The sequence below is a fragment of the Ovis canadensis genome, chromosome 5 (genome assembly GCF_042477335.2).
Source record: "Ovis canadensis isolate MfBH-ARS-UI-01 breed Bighorn chromosome 5, ARS-UI_OviCan_v2, whole genome shotgun sequence".
Taxonomy (NCBI): Eukaryota; Metazoa; Chordata; class Mammalia; order Artiodactyla; family Bovidae; genus Ovis; species Ovis canadensis.
This window is the reverse complement of record NC_091249.1, coordinates 15,242,159-15,262,500: the sequence shown is the minus strand read 5'-3', so window position 1 is coordinate 15,262,500 and position 20,342 is coordinate 15,242,159. Positions and strand designations below refer to the sequence as shown.

Genomic DNA, 20,342 nt, shown 5'->3' with positions numbered 1-20,342 from the left:
TCTCAAGAGTCTTCTCCAACACCACAGTTCAAAAGCATCAATTCTTCGGTGCTCAGCCTTCTTCACAGTCCAACTCTCACATCCATACATGACCACAGGAAAAACCATAGCCTTTACTAGACAGACCTTTGTTGGCAAAGTAATGTCTCTGCTTTTGAATATGCTATCTAGGTTGATCATAACTTTTCTTCCAAGGAGTAAGGGTCTTTTAATTTTTAATAAGTAGTAAATACCAAGATAGTAAGAGGAGGAAATTAACAACAATAAAAATGAAATAAGAAACAAAAATAACCCCAATAAATACATATTTTTGTTGCCTGCCAAGTTCCTCTGTCCTAGGGATTTTCCAGGCAAGAATACTGAAACAGGTTACCATTTCCTACTCCAGGGGATCTTCCTGACTCAGGGATCAAACCTGAGTCTCTTGTGTCTCCTGCATTGGCAGGTGGGTTCTTTACCGCTAGCACCACCTGGGAAGAGAGGTAAAGCAACCCACAAAACAAAAATGCAGAGAAGGGAGGGAAAACTCTCGGTTCTGGAGTACTTCCATGGTGGCGCAGTGGCTAAGACTCTGCACTCCTGAGGCAGGGGCCCAGGTTCATTCCCTGGCCAGGGAACTAGATCCCACCTGCCACAACTAAGACACGACACAGCCACATAAATAAACACATTAGAAAGTTTGGAAGCTAGAAAGCAGAGACTGGCACATGACTGACTTAGACTCCAGATAATCCACACAATAAGCCAATGAGGAAAGCTGAGAAACTCAATTAAAACCTCAAACTGGATTAAACCCCTGAACCACAGCCTGAACCACGTGATCCACCAGCAGCCACAGAGCAGCAAAGTCCCTGGCTACCACAGCTCTCACTCCACAAACAGTGCCCTGGTGGTGGTGGTATCTGCCTGCAGCAGCAGCCAAGTCTCGGAGTGTCCCAGATCGCACACTATAATCAGGGACTGGCAGGCCCAGCAATGGCACCAGCAGGAAAAAGGCTATGCCTCCCTGACCTTCACCAGTGGCCAAAGGAGAGCCAGCCCCAGTATCTGCTGCTGTGGACATCAAGCAGCAGGCAAACTCAAGAAGTACATCCTGCCCCAACAGATGGCACCAGTCAGCATTGAGCAGGAGCCGAGCAAAGGACAAAGCTGACCACAATGCATGACAAGGATGCAGAAAACTAAACTGTCATTGGAACGGAATCTACAAAGGCAGACAGAAACCACTGACTAACGTGGTGACTGCCTGATAACATTGAAGATTAAGTGGGACTGAGAGTGCCCTCACAAAATAACCAAAATGGAAGAGTACCATAGAAAATCACTTGTCATACAAAGATGCAGGAAGACCACTGTCCAAATGAGAAAAGATAGTCAACTGAGGCCAATATGGAGATGAATCAGACGTTGGAATTATCTGACAATGATTTGAAAGCAGCTGGCATAAAAACCCAGATGGTCAATACTGAAATCAGATTGATTATATTCTTTGCAGTTGAATATGAAGATCTATACAGTCAGCAAACACAAGACTGGAGCAGACTGTGGCTCAGATCATGAACTCCTTGTTGCCAAATTCAGACTTCAGTTGAAGAAAGCAGGGAAAACCACTAGGCCATTCAGGGGTATGACCTAAATCAAATCCCTTATGATTATACAATAGAAGTGGTGACAAATAGATTCAAGGGATTAGATATAATAGAATGCCTGAAGAACCATGGACAGAGATTTGTAACACTGTACAGGAGGCAGTGAACAGAACCATCCCCAAGAAGAAGAAATACAGCAATGAAAAATGGTTGTCTGAGGAGGCCTTACAAATAGCTGAGAAAAGAAGAGAAGCAAAAAGCAAAGAAAAGGAAAGATATATCCATCTGAATGCAGAGTTCCAAAGAATAGCAAGGAGCAATAAGAAAGTCTTCCTCAGTGATCAGTGCAAAGAAATAGAGGAAAACAATAGAATGGGAAAGACCAGAGATCTCTTCCAGAGAAGGCAATGGCAACCCACTCCAGTAGTCTTGCCTGGAAAATCCCATGGATGGAGGAGCCTGGCAGGCTGCAGTCCATGGGGTCGCTAAGAGTTGGACACGACTGAGTGACTTCACTTTCACTTTTCCCTTTGATGCATTGGAGAAGGAAATGGCACCCCACTCCAGTGTTCTTGCCTGGAGAATCCCAGCGACAGGGGAACCTGATGGGCTGCCGTGTATGGGGTCGCACAGAGTCAGACAGGACTGAAGTGACTTAGCAGCAGCAGCAGCAGCAGCAGCAGCAGAGGTCTCTTCAAGAAAATCAGAGATACCAAGGGAATATTTCATGCAAAGATGGGCACAATAAAGGACAGAAATGGTATGGACCTAACAGAAGCAGAAGATATTAAGAAAAGGTGGCAAGAATACACAGAAAAACTACACAATAAAGATCTTAATGATCCAGTTAACCATGATGGTTATGATGGTTAACCATGATCACTCATTGAGAGCCAGACATCCTGGAGTGTGAAGTCAAGTGGGCCTTAGGAAGCATCACAACAAACAAAGCTAGCACATGTGATGCAATTCTAGTTGAGCACTTTCAAATCCTAAAAGATGATGCTGTGAAAGTGCTGCACTCAATATCCTAGCAAATTTGGAAAACTCAGCAGTGGCCACAGGACTGGAAAAGACAGCTTGCATTCCAATCCCAAAGAAAGGCAATGTCAAAGAATGTTCAAACTACCACACAATTGCACTCATCTCACACGCTAGTATAGTAATGCTCAAAATTGTCCAAGCCAGGCTTCAACAGTTCAACCATGAACTTCCGGATGTTCAAGCTGGACTTAGAAAAGACAGAGGAACCAGAGATCAAATTGCCAACATCCACTGGATCATTGATAAAGCAAGAGAGTTCCACGAAAACATCTAATTCTGCTTTATTGACTACACCAAAGCCTTTGACTGTGTGGATCACAACAAACTGTGGAAGATTCTTCAAGTGATGGGAATACCAGACCACCTTACCTGCCTCTTGAGAAATCTGTATGCAGGTCAAAAAGCAACGGTTAGAACTGGACATGGAACAATGGACCGGTTCCAAATTGGGAAAGGAGTACGTCAAGGCTGTATATTGTCACCTTGCTTATTTAACTTACATGCAGAATACATCATATGAAATGCCAGACAGGATAGAGGACAAGCTAGAATTAAGATTACAGGGAGAAATATCAATAACCTCAGATATGCAGGTGACACCACCCTTATGGCAGAAAGTGAAGAGGAGTAAAGAGGCTCTTGATGAAAGTGAAAGAGGAGAATGAAAAAACTGGCTTAAAACTCAACATTCAAAAAACTAAGATCATGGCATCTCGTCCCACCACTTCATGGCAAATAGGTGGGGAAACAATGGAAACAGTGACAGAATTTATTTTCTTGGACTCCAAAATCACTGCAAATAGTGACTGCAGCCATGAAATTAAAAGACGTTTACTCCTTGGAAGAAAAGCTATGACAAACTTAGACAGCATATTAAAAAGCAGAGACATTACCAACAAAGGTCTGTATAGTCAAACTATGGTTTTTCCAGTAATCATGTATGAATGTGAGAGTTGGACCATAAAGAAAAGTTGAGCACCAAAGAATTGATGCTTTTGAATACTGGTGTTGGATAAGGCTCGAGAGACTTTCGGACTGCAAGGAGATCAAACCAGTCAATCCTAAAGGAAATCAGTCCTGAATATTCATTGGATGGACTGATGCTGAAGCTGAAGCTCTAATACTGTGGCCACCTGATGCAAAGAGCTGACTCACTGGAAAAGACCCTGATGCTGGGAAAGATTGAAGACAGGAGGAGAAGGGGACAATAGAGGATGAGATGGTTGGATGGCATCACGACTTGATGGACATGAGTTTGAGCAAGCTCCAGGATTTGGTGATGAACAGGGAATCCTGTCGTGCTGCAGTCCATGGGGGTCACAAAGAGTCAGACACTAATGAGTGACTGAACTGAACTGAACTGGCATAAAAACACTTCAACAATCAATTACAAATTATCTGGAAACACATGAAAAAAGTTTCAGCAAAGAAAAACGTTATAAAAAACGAATCAAATGAAAATTGTAGAACTGAAAAATACAACATCCAAAATTTAAAACCTCACTGAATAAACACAACAGTAGGTTGGAGATGACAGACGATAGAATCATTGAACTTGAAGACAATCTGAACTACGGAGTAGACTGAAAAATAATAATCAGAGACTCAGGGACCTGTGGGTCTATAATAAAGGATCCATATAATCAGGGTTAGAGGAGCAGAGGAAGATGTGGGACCAAAAAAGATAATCAAAGAAATAATAGTTGAAAATCTCCCAACCTTGGTGAAAGACATAGACCTATAGTTTCAAATCAGAGAGAATCCCAAATATGAGAAAAAAAATAAATCCACATCAGGACACATCACAATTATACTTCTGTAAACTAAAAACAAAGGGAAAAAATTGAAAAAGCTAGAGAGAAATAATGTACTATTTATAAAGCAATAGCAATTGAAATAACAGTGGATTTCTGATTTCTCTTCTGAAACCATGGGGCCAGAAGGAAGTGGCATAACACTTTTCAAGTGCTAACTGTAAACTCTGAAGTGTAAATCTGTTGAAACTATCCTTCATAAAAGAGAAGGCAATTAAAAAATTCTCAGATAAAGGACTTCCAAGAGAATTTATTGCCAGCAGACCTATTCTTAAAGAATGGCTAAAAGGGAATTCACTAGAAAGAAAGGAACTCATGACAGAAGAGACTGGGCCCTCAGAAAAGAAAGAAGAATGATACAATTAGTAAACAGAAGTAAACACAATAGATGATCCATTACCACTTGAGTTTAATTATATTTTATGGATGAAGCGAAAAAGTGCTATAATGTTTAATGTATTGACAGTATAACTTTAATGGGGGGCTTTCTTGGTGGCTCAGCTGGTAAAAAACCCACCTGCCAATGCAGGATATGCAAGAGATGTGAGTTTGATCCTTAGGTTGGGAAGATTCCCTGGAGAAGGAAATGGCAATCTTCTCGAGTATTCTTGCCTGGAAAATTCCATGGACAGAGGAGCCTGGCAGGCTACAGTCCAGGGGGTCAAAAAGAGTCACATGCACACACACACATGACTAAGTGCACATGCACACACACATATTGACAATTGCTTTTAATGTAAATAGTCTAAATACACCAATTAAAAGACAGACTTGGGGGAAAATACAGATTTGGAAGAGTGGATTCAATTCAGTTCAGTTCAGTTGCTCGGTCGTGTCTGACTATTTACGACCCCATGGACTGCAGCATGCCAGGCCTCCCTGTTCATCGCTAACTCCTGGAGTTTACTCAAACTCATGTCCATTTGAGTTGGTGATGCCATCCAACCATCTCATCCTCTGTTGTCCCTTTCTCCTTCCACCTTCAATCTTTCCCACATCTTTCCCAGGGTCTTTTCAAATGAGTTAGTTCTTTGCATCAGGTGGCCAAAGTATTGGAGTTTCAGCTTCAGAATCAGTCCTTCTAATGAATATTCAGGACTGATTTCCTTTGGGATGGACTGGTTGGATCTCCTTGCAGTCCAAGGGACTCTCAAGAGTCTTCTCCAACACCACAGTTCAAAAGCATCAATTCTTCGGTGCTCAGCCTTCTTCACAGTCCAACTCTCACATCCATACATGACTACTGGAAAAACCATAGCCTTGACTAGACAGACCTTTGTTGGAAAAATAATGTCTCTGCTTTTTAATATGCTCATTGCAAAGAGATCCAACCAGTCCATCCTAAAGATCAGTCCTGGGTGTTCTTTGGAAGGAATGATGCTAAAGCTGAAACCCAGTACTTTGGCCACCTCATGCGAAGAGTTGACTCATTGGGAAAGACTCTGATGCTGGGAGGGATTGGGGGCAGGAGGAGAAGGGGTCAACAGAGGATGAGATGGCTGGATGGCATCACCGACTCAATGGACACGAGTTTGAGTGAACTCCGGGAGTTGGTGATGGACAGGGAGGCCTGGCGTGCTGCGATTCATGGGGTCACAAACAGTTGGACACGACCGAACGATTGAACTGAACTGAACTGAACTAGGTTGGTCGTAACTTTTCTTCCAAGGAGCAAGCATCTTTTAATTTCATGGCCGCAGTCACCATCTGCAGTGATTTTGGAGCCCCCCAAAATAAAGTCCATCACTGTTTCCATTGTTTCCCCATCTATTTCCTATGAAGTGATGGGACCAGATGCCATGACCTTAGTTTTCTGAATGTTGAGCTTTAAGCCAACATTTTCACTCTCCTCTTTCACTTTCATCAAGAGGCTCTTTAGTTCTTCTTCACTTTCTGCCATAAGGGTGGTGTCATCTGCATATCTGAGGTTATTGACATTTCTCCTGGAAATCTTGATTCCAGCTTATGCTTCATCCAGCCCAGGGTTTCTCATGTTGTACTATGCATATAAGTTAAATAGGCAGGGGGACAATATACAGCCTTGATGTGAAAGTGAAGTCGCTCAGTCGGGTCCAACTCTTTGCGACACCGTGGACTGTAGCCCACCATGCTCCTTTGTCCGTGGGATCTTCCAGGCAGGAGTACTGAAGTGGGTTGCCATTTCCTTCTCCAGAGGATCATCCTGACCCAGGGATCGAACCCAGATCTCCCACATTGTAAGCAAGATGCTTTACTGTTTGAGCCACCAGTGAAGTCCTCCTTTTCCTATTTGGAACCAGTATGTTGTTCCATATTCCATGTCCAGTTCTCACCGTTGCTTCCTGACCTGCATGCAGATTTCTCAAAAGGCAGGCCAGGTGGTCTGGTATTCCTATATCTTAAGAATTTTCCACAAACTATGGAAGAGTGGTTTAAAAAATAATAACTCAACTCTATGTTCTTTATAAGAAATTCACTTCAAACATGATGACAGAGTAGCTTCAAAGTAAAAAGATGGAAAAAATATCTCCAAACCCAGATGGCTTCACTGCAGTATTTTACCAAACATTCAAAGAATTGATAAATGATTTTAATCTATTTCAGAAAATAAGAGAGTTAGGACACCTTCCAACTAATTTTATGAGCCTATACTATTCTGATCCCCAAATCAGACAAAAATAGCACAACAAAGAAAACCACAGATCATTATTCCTCATAAATTTAGATGCAAAAATCCTCAGAAAAATGTAGCAAATTAAAGAATATATAAAAAGATGATATACCACAACGAAGTGGGGTTTATCTTTCCAGTTATAAAGGCTGGTTACATATTTCACAACCAAGACTGAAGGTCATATGAACATTTCAAATTACACAGGAGAAACATTTCACTAAATTCAACAAGTTCATCATTCATGATAAAAATTCTATGTATTCCATTAAGTCCCATAAAAAGGACTTAGTATCATAAAGAACATTTACAAGCCAACAGAGAGCATCATACTTGATGGTGTGACTTTCCCCATGAGACTGAGAAAAGAAGGCAACAATATCTGCTTTCACCACTCCTACTCAGCATAATACTGGAATTTCTAAACACTGTCACAAGTCAAGGAAATGCCAAAAAAAAAAAAAAAAAAAAAAAGACATCCAGACTGGAAAGAAAGAAATAAAACTTTCTCTACTTGCAGACAACATGCTTGTTTATGTTGTAAACTCCAAGGAATGTATAAAAATATCTAGAAATAATAAATGAGTTCAGAAAGATGGCAGGATACCAAGTTACTATGCAAATTTATTTCTATAGCTGATGACATTCAAGTGGAAACCAAAATTAAAGATACCACTTAGAATTGCTCTAAAGAAATGAAACAGGTATAAATCTAACAAAACATGCACAAGATCAATATGTAAAATTTATGAAATGCTGATAAAGAGACATAACTTGTTCAATATTTGAAAGATTCAACATAGCAAAGATGCTAATTCTTCTCAAACTCATTTACAGATTTACCACAATCCTCAACGAAATCTCAACAAGATTTCTTTTTATAAATATAGAAAGGCTTATTCAAAATTTTAGATGGATAGGCCCTAAAATAGCCAAAACAAATTATAAAAAGAAAAGTGGGAGTAATCATTCTTTTAAATGTGAAGTGTTTGCTACTAGCTACAATAATATTAATAGTATCATATTAGCAGAGGGATAGTCATATAGATTAATGGAACAGATAGAAAATGAAGAAATAGATCTATACAAATTTGTTCATCTACTTTTAACAAAGGAAAAAAAATCATTCCAGTGAGAGAGAGATAGGGTTTTCAGTAAATGGTGCTGAAGTAGGTACCTATAGCAAAAACAAAAAAACCTTAAACTAATCCTTCAACTTTATACAAATTTTAACTCAAAATGGTAAGTTTTTACAAGTACGTAAAATGTAAAACTTCTAAAAAAAATAGGATAAAATATTCAAGACCTATTAGGCAGAGTTCTTAACCAAAAGTATGATTCCTAAAGGAAAACTTGATTAATTGAACCTTATACAATCTAAAACTTTTGCTCAGCTATTGACCCCATTAATGAATATGAAAAGACAAATTACGGACTAGGAAATATTTGCAAATTACATATTTGACAGAGGATTTGTGTGTGGAATTTACAAAGAACATTTCAAACTCAAGATTTAAAAAGACAAACAATCTAAATTTTAAAACAGGCAAAAAATATGCATAGATGTTTTATGAAATAAGATATGCATATGGAAAATAAGCACATGAAAAAGCATTCAACATCATTAGGAAAATGCCAAGTAAAACTACATACCAAATAGAACTACACACCATTCATAATTACAGAAATAAATACAGTAATAACACAAACAATGGTGAGGATGTGGAGAAACTGGATCCATGATTAATTGCTGCTGGGACTATAAAATAATACGGAGTAATATAATTTTTGTAAATGATATCTTGACCCCTTTTTGATGCCCTGGCTATAGGTTGGTCAGTTTTCCTTCTTGAACACCCAATTACGCCCAAACTCCCAACTATTGATTTACTGGGCTCTCATTCACCTAGCCATTATTTGTTGTTTTTGCTGTCAGTCACTAAGTCATATTCAACTCTTTGCGACCCCATAAACTGCAGCACGCTAGGCTCCCCCTGTTCTTCACTATCTCCCAGAGTTTGCTCAAACTCATGTCCATCGAGTCGGTGATGCTCCTTCTCCTTATGCCTTTAATCTTCCCCAGTATCAAGGTCTTTTCCATGAGTTGGCTCTTTGCATCAGGTGGCCAAAGTATTGGAGCTTCAGCATCAGTCCTTCCAAGGAATATTCAGTCTTACTTTCCTTCTAGGATTGACTGGTTTGATCTCCTTGCAGTCCAAGGGCCTCTCAACTGTCTTCTCCAGCACAATTCCAAAGCAGCAATTTTTCAGCGCTCAGTCTTCTTTATGTTCCAACTCTCACATCTGTACACAACTGGAAAAAACCATAGCTTTGACTATAGGGATCTTTGTCAGCAAAGTGATGTCTCTGCTTTTTAATATGCTATCTAGTTTTGTCATAGCTTTTCTTCCAAGGAGCAGGTATCTTTTAATTTCATGGCTGCAGTCACCATCCACAGTGATTTCGGAGTCCAAGAAAATAAAATCTGTTCCTGCAGCCACTTTTACCCCTATTTGCCATGAAGTGATGGGACCAGATGCCATGATCTTCGTTGACTGAAGGTTGAGTTTTAAGCCAGCTTTTTCACTCTCTTCTTTCACCCTCATCAAGAGGCTCTTTAGTTGCTCTTCACTTTGTGCCATTAGAAGGGTATCATTTGCATATCTGAGGTTGTTGATATAGCTCCAGCAACCTTGATTCCAGTTTGGGAGTGATCCAGCCCAGCATTTCACATGATATATACTCTGCAAATAAGTGACAATACACAGTCTTGTCCTACTCCTTTCCCAATGTTGACCCAGTCCATTGCTCCATGCATCTTTATTGGATTTTAACAGTCTGCAGGGCGTGCCTCTCGCCCCTATGCTGTGACCTTACTCCTGGCAGGCTGGAGCCTGATTCTTCTCTCTACCCTGGTTGGAGCACAGGGCCTTGGCCACTAGTTAATTAATGCGCCGTCATGCAAACATAATCTATCAGCTCAGTCCTTTCTCTGCTCATTTTCAACCACCACCTTAATAGAACATCTTGATCTTTGAACACATCTCAGGACAGTTACATCCGGCTAGGATCCCACAATTGTCCTTGAATTTACTGGACTGAACGATCAATTATGGACTGAAACGGGCCATTAACTATTATTTTCTGTATATCTGAGGCCAGAAAAATCATTCACGACTAAATGTCTTGTCTTTAGAGAGATCAACATACTGGCTAAGCTCAAAAGTCTGAAAGCCTGTCCTGTTTCCAAGAAACTGACAGGCCAAATGAAAGGGAGGAAGATCAAGGAAAAAATGAACAGCCTGAGACCGAAAAAAAAAAAGAAGAAAAAAGAGTTAGTTGGAAATAGTAGGAGCGTTAAGAAGATGATTAAGTAGAAACGACAGGCAGTAACAAGCGAAGAGAGCAAGAACAGAACTCAGACCCTGAGAGGCGGGCACTGGTCACCGCGCCCCAGAGCCCGGGACGGGGAAGAGAGAGGGCGGGGCCTGCGGAAGCGGCTAGCGGAGAGCGACCGCCCCGGATGCTGAATGGTCGCGCCCTGCGGCGGTGGCCAATGGGCGCCCGGGATGTTGGAGCGGCAGCGTCAGTCGCGGCGCTCTCTCGCTCGCTCGCCGCAGAGGGGGTGAGTTGGGGGAGGGGGACGGCGGCCGCCGCCATGATGCTTGTTTGCTTTCAATGAAAACAAGGGGGACGCGGAGGAGGAGGAGGCGGCGGCGTCGGTGGCGGCGGCGTCGGCTGCGCGGAGGCGAAGGCAGCGGAGGGTGCAGCGAAAACGGAGAGGCCGGAGGCCGAGAGGCCGAGAGGGCGTAGTGGCAGCTCGTCGAGGAGGCTGAAGCGGGCGGCTGACGCGGTGGATCTCGGAGGGGGAACAAAGAGCGGCGGCTAAGGCGGCAGAGGAGCGGCGACGGCGGCGCTGCAGCTGCGGGCGGGACTGGTATGGTGGTTCCACAGGTCAGACCCCGCTGCACTCACAGGGAGGAGGCGGCGGCAGCGGCGGAGGAAGGCGGCGCACCCCAAGAGGTGAGCGAGACCGGCCCGAGGCCCAGCCGGGCGCTGCTCCTCGCACTGGCGGCGCACGGGCCGCTCGCAGTCGTGTCCCGGGGACCGTAGCGCGGGGCACTCCAGCGAGAGCACTTTAAGTTTTGTGGGCGGCGGGCCTGCAGCTTGGAGGAGATGGCGGCTGTTGAGGGGTCCCTAGATGCGCGGCTGTCGCGATCCCGCTGATTCCGGGACCGCGCCCCCGCGCAGAGTCCGGGGCTGAGGGGTGTTGATTGACGGCGAGGGTGGGGGCGCGCAGGGGGGTGCCGGGGTTGGAGGCAATGCCCTGGCTCTCGACTCTGGCTCTGGTCACTCGCAGGAGGAGAGTTGGTGTCTTGGGACTCTTGGCCAGGACGGGTGGCAACTTTGGAGAAGTGGCAGTGTGGGATTGCGCGAAGTGTAGTATGGAACTTCGCAGTTACCACAGAGCTGGAAACTGTTTCCCTCAAATGTGTTTAAAATTAAGTTTTAGGCAATTATCTTTTTTTTGGGGGGGGGGAATGGATTGGGAGGATGGGAATGGCATGGTTAAAGAAGCCCTTAGCAGCAGATGGAGAGATTAGGATATTGCTGAGGACTCAGAGATACAATTACTTGAAGCTTTTATGTTTAAATAACCTAAATCTTATCTTTCCTCTTTTTTCTAAGTACCAGTCATTATTTTCTTCGGAAACTTTTTTTCTTTTGACTCTTCTTCTGTACCTTTCTTAAAGAGCTTGCTAAGCAATGCCTGTGACCGTTTCTTGAACTGTTAACTGTAAAAGACCGTTTTGTGAATGGTCGTTTTGCTTGTTATTTTTGGATGTGTTATTGTGCTAAACTGACGTTTAAATAATTTCCTTGAATATGAGTTCCCATATTTATTTCCAGGTGGATTGCCTCATTAGTGGCAGTGCAGAATCTTCTTGTCTCTTTGTATCTGGGGATTTTATTTTTGCGGAGGAAGAGAGTGAATATGAACAAGAGAAAAATAAAATGGCATATAATACTTTGTGTTTTTCTGAATGCACTAGAGTTTATCACCCCAAAACAGTTTTGTAGGCTATAGGAGCTGTGTCCATTGATCAAGAGGGTTTGAAGGCTTGTTTTGTAATTGCTATCAGAGTAATTATTAAAGTCTTTAGAATATGATGACTTTTAGAATAAAATTTGCTTAATATTTTTAGACCAGTGATGTGGTCCAGTCGACTTGCTGTAAACAAAATTTTTGAATAGCTACTAATGAGGAAACAAACTTAGAAAGGTTAAAGCGACTTGCCTAAGACATTACAGTTAAGAAGGAAAGGACCAGGTTTTGTGTAAGTGTGAGAGCACATGAGAGTGATGTACTTGCCAAAGATTAATTCTTTGGGGAGGGCTGCTGCTGCTGCTGCTGCTAAGTCACTTCAGTCTGACTCTGTGCGACCCCATAGACGGCAGCCCACCAGGCTCCCCCATCCCTGGGATTCTCCAGGCAAGAACACTGGAGTGGGTTGCCATTTCCTTCTCCGGGGGAGGGCAGAGTGTGTTTTAATAAATGGAAGTTATTTGAGATAGTTGAGTCTGATCAGTTTCAGTAAGTGAAAAAGATAGTTAATGAAATGGTCAAAAAGTGAGGATGTGACAAAAGACAAAGTTTCTTGTGAAGCTAAGAAGATTTTGCATAGTTTCAGAAGTGTCTTCATCAGTGGTATGTGTTAATAGATGAAGAAACTCTTCTGAATGCTTGTTTGTAGGGATTTTCAGTTTTCTTAGGCCTTGGTGGCAAAGTAAAACTTCTCAGACTCTTGAATAGACATGAAGTTGGTTATAGAACTTAGTCCTGACTACAGATACTGGCATTTGCTTCTGTACTTGTGGTTTATAAATAATGTATTTTGGTTAGTGCTTAGACATTCCGCTGTGTCCATATTAGCCTTTTTTTTTAATGTTCTTTAAAGCATGAACCTTTTTCATATTGTAGTGCAGCAGAAAGGGGTAATATGTGTAAGGCATACTGGAATAAATGGTCAAGGCTGCTCACAACTTGTAGCTTTTGGGTCATAAAGTATGAGGACTCTTTAGCACCCTTGTAACTTTCTCATACTTAAGGTACTGGTTGAAAAACTGCTTTTAAAGTATTTATTTGCATATAAGGTGGGGGCTCATTTAGGCTGCCTTAATCTTACCCTTCTCTGGGCTTTACCTCTCCCTCATCCATTTTTATTGTCTTGGTTACTTATGTGCAAGGAATAGTATATGCTGGACGTAGTGTTGGATCCTGAGAATTAAAAAGTGAATAATAGTTGCTGTCTTCTTGTTTCTGTAGTCTTAGTAGGTGTACAGAGGCTGTGGGAGAACAGGAGAGAATGATTAAAATTTGTAGAAGGTGTGGGAGCAGTTTACAGAAAATAACATGGAATTAGGTTTGTCAGGCTGGGGAGACAGGTCATTTCAAACGTAAGGAACTCTGGGTGCATTGAGATGCCAAATGTTGGGGTAAGGCCAGTGGTGACATGTTACTGAAAAGGAGAGTGACTGGAGATGAGCCTGCAAAGGTATATCCATCCTCGATTTTGAAGACCCATGCTTATTAAGCTAAAAGGGAGGTTTATATCTTTATCCTATAGCAAAGGAAAGAGCGAAATATTTTTCAGAGGGGAGCAATGTGATTTAGAGATCATTTAGGCATCAGTGTGGACAACTAAGTGGAGGCCCTACATATAAGAAAGTCACATTTGAGATAGTGGAAGTTAGTGAATCTGAATCTGTTTTAAACTTGGATATATAGGGTATTTTGTTTCTGTGATCCCTTTTGTAGTGGGCTTGAGGACTCAGTTCAGTTGCTCTGTATTACAGGGTAATTGAAAATGTTTTGAAAATTAAGAGCATTCAAAACAATTAAACCCATATAGTGGTACTGTAGGCAGGCATTCAGGCTTTCAGAACTTGTCTTCTCAGTTAGGCTGAGGCAGATTGTAGTAGTTAAGCTGGAAAAATCAACCCTTTGCTCACCAGAAGTGAAATCCACCAAGCTTAAAGGTTATGGCTATCCTGATGGTCTGTGAGGATATGGACTGTAAGCATTTTGTGAAATTGGGTGGAGGACAGAATTTTCCCTTCTGTATGGTGGTGGTGGTTTAGTTTCTAAGTTGTGTCTGACTCTTGAGACCCCCATGGACTGGGGTTCCTGCCAGGTTCCTCTGTCCATGGGATTTTCCCAAGCAAGAATACCTGAGTAGGTTGGCATTCCTTTCTCCAGGGAATCTTCCCAACCCAGGGTTTGAACCCAAGTCTCCTGCATTGGCAGGTGGATTCTGAGCCACCAGGGAAGCCCAGAGCAAGATACAGGATCCTAAAAGTCACCATGATAGGCAGAATTGTGCAGTAAAAACTATAGGCCTTTTGGGAAAAATGGTACTGGAACACAACAGTCAAAACATTGTCAGTGACTTTATTTTTTTAAAAAGGAACCTGATAAAAATGGTAGCATAGTTTTAATCCTAAATGATTAAGGAATACATAAATACCACAGGTGCTGGAGAAGACTCTTCAGAGTCCTTTGGACAGCAAGGAGATCAAACCAGTCAGTCCTAAAGGAAATCAACTCTGAATATAGATTGGAAGGACTGATGCTGAAGCTGAAGCTCCAGTGTGAAGCTGATATGAAGAGCTGACTCATTGTGAAAAGACCCTGATTCTGGGAAAGATTGAGGGCAGGAGGAGAAGGGGACAACAGAGGAGATGGTTGGATGTCATCACCGACTTGATGGATAGGAGTTTGACCAAACTCCTGGAGATAATGAAGGACAGGGAAGCCTGGGGTGCTGCAGTCCATGGGGTTGCAAAGAGTTGGACACAGCAGCTGAACAAATACCATGATAAATGTGTCACTTTACCTTGAAAAAGACCTGGTTTGCTTGTGGAAATGGGCATGAGAAGGGTTGCTGCTTGTGCGTTATTATAAAGTGATGGAAAGAGGGTTACCTGAAATCAAATGGAATGTTATAATAATACCAAATGTGGATAGGTGTGGCTCAGCATATGTGTTCGCACAGACTGAATTGATGGAGCTGGTGTTTTCAGGTGTGTGTATTTTGTAAATTTCTATGTAGTTCTGTTCAGCCAGGGGCAGGTTTCTACCTTTTTCAAGTGTTTTTCTCAGACAAAATCGTATGTAAGCAAATGGGAATTTTGTGTTATGCTCAAATTTTCTGATGTATCAGTCACGTTGGAACAGATTATTTTCAGAATAAAAGATACAGCAGAACTAATTACACTTCAACATAGTATTTTAAAGTAGTGCTAAAACTCACTTCCAAAAATACCTGAAACATGCTATTGTAGACTTGCTACTGTAATCGGGATGGTTGGAAAGTGTCACCGACTCAGTGGACATGAATTTAGGAGATAGTAGAGAATGGAGGAGCCTGGTGTGCTTCAGTTTATGGGGTCGAAAAGAGTCAAGACAGCGACTGAACAACAACAACAGTAGTAGGGCTTATGCTTTTTTGTTTCAAGTGGGCTTATAATGGTGCAGAGAGAAAAACAAATGAGCCAATAAAGTGCTCATCAGGTTACATGAGGAATACACAAAGTATTTGGGGGATGCTAAAGAAGGAGCAGAGGCTTCCCTGGTGGCTCAGTTGGTAAAGAATCTGCCTGAAATGCAGGAGACCTGGGTTCAGTCCCTGGGTTGGGAAGATTCCCTTGGAGAAGGGAATGGTTACCCACTCTAGTATTCATACACGGAGAATTTCATGGACAGAGGAACCTGGCGAGCCGCAGTCCATGGGTTCGCAAGAGTTGGATGTGACTTAGCAACTAAATCACCACCACCAAAGAAGGAGCATCTAATTCTGCTTTGGAATCAGGGGATTCATCTCAGAGGTCTTTGGGCTGAATTTTGAAAGTTGACTAGAGGTTTGTTAGACTGAGTGGGGCATTTCAGTGGGAAGAAAGAGCATGTGCAAAGACAAGTTACATACAACTTGGACTGTGAAACAGGTTGCAAAGATGTAAGGGACAGGTGGAGTTGCCAGAAATAGTCTGTGAATGGTCTTAGGCTCTTTCTTAAAGTGTTGGGATGTAAGTTTGTATATAATAGGGATTCATTGAGAGTTTAGGTGGAGGGGGTGGGGAAATTGTGTGTGTGACATACTTTTTCAGGAGGCATAGTAAAAATGTGAAGGCTTGATAAAGAGGGTCAAGAGACTGGGGTCAGAAAGTCCTTAGGACTTCACTTAAGTCCTTGTAAGAGAAATACTCTAAATTGTTAAAGCCTTCATGATTTTTATGGTCAGCATTTTGTGAATGATTTTCTGTCTTAGTTTTCAGGGGGAAAAAGGACTAGAGGGTCAAAATTGATTTCTAGTATATTAGAACTTCCCACAATGATTGTATGTATGACTTAGCAGCTAGAATAAATGTTGAATGTCTCAAAAGGCCAAAATTGCAATGAGATATGGTGTGGTCACTCACGTAGAGCCTGACATCCTGGAGTCTGAAATCAAGTGGGCCTTAGGAAGTGTTACTACAAACAGTGCTAGTGGAGGTGATGGAATTCCAGCTGAGCTATTTCAAATCCTAAAAGATGACGCTGTGAAAGTGCTGCACTCAATAAGCCAGCTAATTTGGAAAACTCAGCAGTGCTCACAGGCCTGGAAGAGGTCAGTTTTCATTCCAATCCCAAAGAAGGACAGTGCCAAAGAATGTTCAGACTACTGTACAATTGAGCTCATTTCACAATGCTAGTAAGATGTTGCTCTGTATCCTTCAAGTAGGAACTTCCAGATGGACAAGCTGGATTTAGAAAAGGCAGAGGAACTAGATATCAAGTTGCTGACATTTGTTGGATCATAGGGAAAGGAAGGGAATTCCAGAAAAACATCTACTTCTTCATTGACTATGCTAAAGCTTTTGACTGTGTGAATCACAGCAACTGTGGAAAATTCTGAGAGAGATGGGAATACTAGACCCCCTTACCTGCCTCGTGAGAGACCTGTATGCAGGTCAAGAAGCAACAAAACCTTACATGGAACAACTGACTGGTTCCAGATTGGGAAAGGAGTATTGTCACCCTACTTAAATTGAACTTATGTGCAGAGTACATCATGCAAAATGCCAGGCTGGATGAATCCCAAGCTGGAATCAAGATTACAGGGAGAAATATCAACAACCTCAGATACACAGATGATACCACTCTAATGGCAGAAAGTGAAGAGGGCTATAGAGCCTCTTGATGAGGGTAAGAAGAGAGTAAAAAAGCAGGCTTAACACTCAGCATTCAATAAACAAAGATCTTGGCATCTGGTCCCATCACTTCATGGCAAATAGAAGGGAAAAAAGTGGAAGCAGTGACAGGTTTTATTTTCTTGGGCTCCAGAATCACTGTGCATGGTAACTGCAGCCATGAAATTAAAAGACACTTGCTCCTTGGAAGGAAAACTATGACAAACTTAGACAGCGTTTTAAAAACAAAAATATGTTGCCAACTAAAGTCCATATAGTTGAAGCTGTGGTTTTCGCAGTAGCCGTGTATGAATGTGAGAGTTGGACCATAAAGAAGGCTGAGTGCTGAAGAATTGATGCCTTCGAATTATGGTGCTGGAGAGTCCTTTGGACCACAAGCAGTTCAAACCAGTCAGTCCTAAAGGAAATGAACCCTGATGCTGAAGCTGAAGCTCTGTCTTCAGCTAGAGCTTTGGCCTCCTGATTCAAAGAGCCGACTCATTGGAATAGAGCCTGATGCTGGGAGAGACTGAAGGCAAAAAGAGAGGAGGGCAGCAGAAGAAGAGAGAGATAGAGAGCATCACTGAGTCAGTGGACATGAATTTGAGCAAACTCCAGGAAACAGGGAAGGATAGGGAAGCCTGGCGTGCCACAGTCCATGGGGTCATAAAGAGTTGGTTGCGACTTAGTGAATGAAAGACAACAAAAGGGGGTAGCTATAATAATGTGATCGTAAGAGAAGGAAGAGCAATTAGATGATTGAAAATCTGGCAAAAGATAAGAGATGAAAAGGTTTCTGTTGGCAGCCATCATTGTTGGATTGGTTGTTGCTTGTCTCATGCTAAGAGAAAAGATTTAGATTTAATACCAGTGGTTGGCTTGCCTTACCTTTTTGATCTCAGTGATGTTTCACCACACAAATTTTGACTCAACTCTCTTCATATTAGTTGGCATTCAGCTTTGTTGATTAGATCATAAATCATGATTGTCTTAATATATTCTTTTGCTCTGTACTTCATATTTGACTTAAAATATAGAAATTAAGATTTCTACACTAAGAATTTGTATTTTAAATTGAAATTTGTGGATGACCTGTATTTAGTGTACCTTTGTAGTTATATTTTGAGTTGATTTATTGACTTGAATTTGCTAGTATTTGACCATTTTTGACCTTCAAAATTGGTAGTTTTTCCTGTGGTGTTGCAGTACACTCTCACTTCTGTCTGTATTTTATATTCAATCATGTTATTAGGCACAGGCCCATGGTTAGAATTGCATTTTATCAGCAGTCTGTCGTGGTGGTTGGTGGTTTAGTTGCTAAGTTGTGTCTGACTCTTGAGACCCCATGTATTGTAGCCTGCCAGGCTCCTCTGTCCATGGAATTCTCCAGGCAAGAATGCTGAAGTGGGTTGCCATTTCCTTGTCCAGGGGATCTTCCCAACCCAGGGATCAAACCTACACCTCCAGCATTGCAGGCAGATTCTTTACTGCTGAGCCACCAGGGAATCACCCTTAATAGCAGTCCAGTAAACTCTTACAGGCGGTTGGTTATTGACTGGGCACTGCAGATACAGATGGGTATGCCAGTCTTCTCCTTTGAGAAATTAGACTACTACATCTGCTGTTTGACTCTATTTGAAGGATTATTTTATCATAATTTAAAAATCTTTTTTGCAGACGTTTTACTGGTTGTTTTAGTTAAACCAATATGAATTGAAAGTGAGAATTGTTAGTTGGTCAGTCGTGTCTGACTCTTTGCAACCCAATGGACTGTAGCCTGCCGAACTTCTCTGTCCATGGAATTTTCCAGGCAGAATACTGATGTGGATTTCCATTCCCTCCTTAAGTTCATTTTCATTCTCTGTGAGACAGGGATTTAAGGAATTGAGATTTTGGGATGCAGGAGAAGGTAGCTACTGAAACCTTAAATTTTTAGAAATACCACTGCAATGTTATTTGCCTTTTTCATTCTCATTCTCTTACGAGTATACTGTGTAGTTTTTCATAGACTGACAGATGTGTGTGATATCCGATAAATGGAATTCAGAGTAGACAGGCTGTCTTCCAGCATATTAGACCTTAAAGATTTGCGAAAATGTGAGACAGTGTCACTCTTCTTGCAAAATTTTGCTTTGTTTTTGAAAGTAGTTGCTTTTCATTAAAATGCTGTGGTTAACATGTGCTAGGTTTATTATATTTCTTGAGTTAATACATGCCCGAGTCCAGCTCCAGCAGCCAGGGAATCAGCCTGAAGAGATGAGTGGTGTTGGCGGAAAGTGATGCAGCCTCTGACTCAAGGTGTGGGACTGCCTGCATGTTTATTTCAAACTTCAGGTTTTCTTTTATACTTTGACAAAGCATTAGGTCAGAGGTTTGACATTTTCAGTTCCCCCTCACCCAGATTCTTGTCTCATTGTTGCCCTTCAAACAGAGTTCCTGCTTCAGCCGTGAGAATCGTGTTTACCTGTGATTACATTGTAACTCATGCTTATGTCTGGGTTGCATACCACATTCCTCAGTTTATTTCTTATCTTTCTAAATCCTGCTTGCCTCTAGTATCTTAAGCTCACTATCTCCTAAAAAGGCTTCTAGCTATTAATATCTCTAAAATTCCTAACTATAGTAAAATAAGCTAACACTACAACATTCCTTAAACTTTTAGCTTCTAACTATTCTGAATTATTCCTAAACCCTAAACTCAGCAAATTTCCGTTGCCATAAACATTCCCCTCACAAACAGGTCTCAGATAACAATTCTTCCCATGGCCTTGAGCTGCGGCCTATGTGCTCATCCTGGGACATTCTTTGTAAAGATCCTTGAACAAATGTCAGTGGTTACTTTATGGATTATTTTCTGGGCACAACTGCAGAAGGCTTTGTGCTTTCTCATGCTTCTCTCAAGAACAATAAGCTCCTTAACAATTTTCCAGCCAGCTCAACCTAAGAAAGGAAAAAACAAGTCAGAATCACAAGACCTAACTCCTACATCCCGAGACCGTGCCTGTGGGACGAGGA

The 20,342-nt window shown here is 41.8% G+C and overlaps 1 protein-coding gene across 2 annotated transcripts in view; it reads left to right on the top strand.

The window, feature by feature from the left end:
* Positions 1–10,652: 10,652 nt before the first annotated feature.
* CNOT6 (CCR4-NOT transcription complex subunit 6) overlaps positions 10,653–20,342 on the top strand; it is a 92,978-nt gene continuing 83,288 nt past the window's right edge. For both annotated transcript variants that reach the window (XM_069590379.1, XM_069590378.1), the window contains exon 1: positions 10,653–11,120. The gene's annotated coding sequence lies outside the window, so the exon portion shown is untranslated. The remainder of the gene's footprint in view (positions 11,121–20,342) is intronic.